This window comes from Cyprinus carpio, chromosome B1 (genome assembly GCF_018340385.1).
Source record: "Cyprinus carpio isolate SPL01 chromosome B1, ASM1834038v1, whole genome shotgun sequence".
NCBI classification, from domain to species: Eukaryota; Metazoa; Chordata; class Actinopteri; order Cypriniformes; family Cyprinidae; genus Cyprinus; species Cyprinus carpio.
The window spans coordinates 27,263,183-27,267,329 of record NC_056597.1 but is presented as its reverse complement, the minus strand read 5'-3'; the positions used below and the strand labels follow the sequence as shown (position 1 = coordinate 27,267,329).

The 4,147-nt window shown below is 30.9% G+C and overlaps 1 long non-coding RNA gene across 1 annotated transcript; it reads left to right on the top strand.

Moving 5' to 3' along the window:
- The first annotated feature begins 408 nt into the window (after positions 1-408).
- LOC122136077 lies at positions 409-925 on the top strand. Its single transcript, XR_006153903.1, has 2 exons — positions 409-694; positions 801-925. It is a non-coding gene; the product is annotated as an uncharacterized LOC122136077 (long non-coding RNA).
- Positions 926-4,147: the final 3,222 nt, after the last annotated feature.

The window sequence follows — 4,147 nt, the reverse complement described above, 5'->3', positions numbered from 1 at the left end:
GTTGGTTTTGAGACCCAGGCTACGAGTAAAATATCCCTTGCGTCCCAATGTGCATACTGTCCAACCTATCTGCCCTAAATAGTATTGATAATTACTAATATCACATATCATTTAGGATGGATAGTAGCCTATGCACATTGGGACGGCAGGCTAAGCAGGTCGCACTCTTCCGCTTTAGCGATAGGAGGCTCAGGTAGCAGCTGCAGTAGAATTCGTCCGGTTAAGAGTTGTTCTACCACTGAAATAGTTTTAGAGACATTATGTTAAGCTTGAAAAACGACATTGTGTTGCTTTAAATCAACCGTATAAGGTTAATGTCTGATCAGAAATTGGCTTTTGAAAAGAAACCAACCCTGAGAAATCTGAAATAAATGCTAATATAAATATATTTTCTTATAGTTGCAGAGATATGTAAAAACAGATCTACTAGAGGGAACGTCCTGCACCATAAAGCTTCCAACAAAAAACACTGACAAATCTAATGAGATCACATGGCTCCATCTCTCTAGTGATGCCGTGATTCACAGGAAAAATGGGAAGATCAAGAAACCCATTCCAGGTCTAACAATGGAAGAAGATGGATCATTAACATTTGAAAGTGTTAGTCTGAAGAACAGCGGCAAATATAAATACACTGTTTATAATAGTGACGGTACAGAGATTAATGCTGGAGAAAAGGAAATTAAAGTTTATGGTAAGAGGACAAATATTTAAACCCTTCCACCATAATAACAAAATAAGACTGTACATTTCTATTGTAGTTTCAGTAGTATGATATAACCACCATGTTTCTTTTACAGCAAAGGCTCCTAAACCTACTCTGACCATCAACTACAAAGATGGGATCTCTACACTCACCTGTGACTTCAGAGAGCGTCCAGATCTGACTGTATCCTGGTATAAAGAAGAAATAATCATCCAGAATGAAAACAACCCAAAACTGCTCTTGACATCTGCTCAAGTACAGGAGAATAAAACATACTCATGCAGTGTAAGCAATCCTGCCAGCAACAAGCAAAAGTAAACAGCGTTACAGTATCATGTAAGTCATTCTTATTTTATGTGCTTCCTCACTCGCCGCCAGACCCCTGACCTCTCACACACACTCCCCTGTCAGGTGCTTTCTGAAGAACAGTGATTATGGGCGGGGGTGATGATGATAAGAAGGGAGGCAGCCAATCCGTCACATCAGCAACACATTGACTGTGCAGAAACAGTATTAAACTGTGCACTCAACTAACTGATGTATAAGATATCTCAGAACATAGAACATATTGTACATTGCCAGTCAAAAAGTTTGTTAAAACATACACTTACGCTGACTGTTTAAATAAAAAAAGAAAAAAAAAGGAAAAGAAAGAAAAAATTTTGAACTTAAGAGATAACTAAAAAATGGTCACTTAATACAACCACACATTTTCATTTGCATAATCTTAAAATATTAAGGCAGCACAAAGACGTTTAACATCAATTTATTATTTTTTCACATTGTATATTTTATTTTACATCAAAAAGTCATCAAAACTATGGAATAGTACAAATGGAAGAGAAAAAAGGGGGCATATTAACTTCTAAAGAAGGAGAAAGTGCTTTCTTTTTGATGATCTTACTCCACAAAAACCCAGTGGAAAAGACTCTTTTAAATTCTTTAGCTTTGTTTTGTTTCATGTCTTATAAAAGTCCTATTTAGTAATAATTTTTATTTTATTTATTTTTATTTAATATTATTTTCATTTTTTATTTTATTTTATTTTATTTTATTTTATTTTGTCTATTTTATTTTGGGACAGATACAGTAAACAGACTAAACTGAAGTAATAGTCATCCATGCAATGTATCATAGTGCTTGTAGATTAAGCTAATTTGCAACACTTGTCCCTAGGAGGGCTTTTATAGATTACAGTTACAAAAAACAATGACAAGTAACCAAAAAAAAAAAAAAAAAAAAAAAAAAAAAAAAAAAAAAAACTAAATATGACTTGAAGTATGTTGCTGAATCAATCAAGATTTTGTATCTTTTATTTTTAATTATTATAATTTGAAGCAGTTTTTCTTTAATTTAATCAGGAAATTAATTCCAAAATGTCCAATATATATATATATATATATATATATATATATATATATATATATATATATATATATATATATATATATATATATATATATATATTTAATATTTAATTTTAATTTCTGTTTTCTTTTTTCTTTTTTTTTTTTTTTTTTTTTTTTTTTTGCTACCCTCTTACCTGTTTCATTATAAATTCTGATGAAACGCCTGTGTGTTAAATGGAACGTATCGTTTTATGGTTGTACAGACATCACTGAGGCTGTGTAAGAGTTCATAAGCTGATTCCAAAAGGCAAAGGTGAACAGGCAGGCAAAATGTTCAAACACAGTCATCAGTCCAATCAGGCTACCAAACAAATTAATAATCCAGACAATCATGAATGGAGTAAACAGGCAGAACCATACACAAGACAATCAGGCAAAATAAGGAAACTGATCAGAAAGGCAGAAGAACTGGGTAAAAGTGGCAATACTTCACAAAGACTCAAAAGTTATTGCTTCATACGCCACAATGTGCATACTATCAATCCTAAATTCTATGTGCTAGTAATTTTCTATACTATTTAGGGCAGATAGGGGGTGGATAGTATGCACATTGTGACACATGGATTGTCAAGCTTTATAGCAGTCAAACAGGAAATGATTGTAGAGGGGAGCAGGAAACAGTCAGAACTCAGACGAGGCTCCTCCCTCTGCTGGTGTGGTGTGACAGAGGTCTGTAATGGCACAATTGAATAGTTTTGTCTAGTTGGGTTAGTGACTAAACAGAAATCAACTTTTAAAAGAAACCCACCCTGAGAGAAATACTCATTTCTCTATAATGTTTGTTTATTCCTCATAGTAAACTACACATGAGTGCATGTATCCTGTTTAGATTTATTAAATGCTACAGTAATATCATCTTATTACAGATTATATTTTTGTGCATGATGTCATTTTTAGATTTTTAATGAAACCATAAATACTGTATATCTTCTCAAAATTATATATTTGTCATAATTAACCAGCTTACAAGAGGAGGCAAAAGCATTTGCACACAGTTTCCATAGTAATTACATATATATATTTGATTCTAGTAAACAGTAAAACAGTATTCTACTAAATCCAAATTTAAACAAGATCCTTCTAATATCCTGTATACAGCCAATGCCATAACCATGAGAGGGACCAATTGTTTAGTAAAAAAAAAAAAAAAAAAGAAAAACGAAAGAATGGTTAAAAGGAAATTCGAGGGTCTAATTCTAGTTTGGTATTACATTTTACCGTTCAGCAAACAAGCACAACAAAGCTTTATTTAAAATCCAAAAATACTCAGAAGAACATAGAGGAAACCACTAACCAAGCATAAACTCTCATTTGCACACATTAACTTTATTTTCATGCCTAATGTCAAAAAAATGTTTCTTGTCTCGTCACATTCTTTTTAGGAATTGATTAATAATTTTCTGATTTATTTATAATTTATTACACTTGTTTTTATTCTGTTTATTATATTATTCTTATTATGTAAATAAATATGCATTCCACTAGCATGTGTAATTTAAAAAATATTTTAATTAAATATTGTCATATCACATATAGCCTATGAGGAAACTGGCATTGGCCATCAAAATAACCCACAACCACTATAGCCATAGCTCAACTCTCTACACTCTAGTACAGACTTCTGGGGTTTTTTCCCAGTTGGGGGTTTCTGAGGTTAATGAAAAGCTTATAATTAAATTTAATCTCAAATTAAAATGAGGAAGAACAATTAATTACAATAAAACTGAAATTGTGATATAATTTATAAAAACTCTTATAGATAGATATAGTTTTCTATATGAGATTTTTAATATTCAGTTCAAATGGCAATAACTATATATATATATATATATATATATATATATATATATATATATATATATATATATATATATATATATATATATAATTTTTTGGCCTATGAATTTTAAAGGATGAAACAAAACTAAACAATTAAATATAAATACAAAAATATAACAAAAATACTCCCATGTGACCATTAACCAACACTAATAGAACCATTTTGAATCATGAATTTTCTGTTAAATTGTTG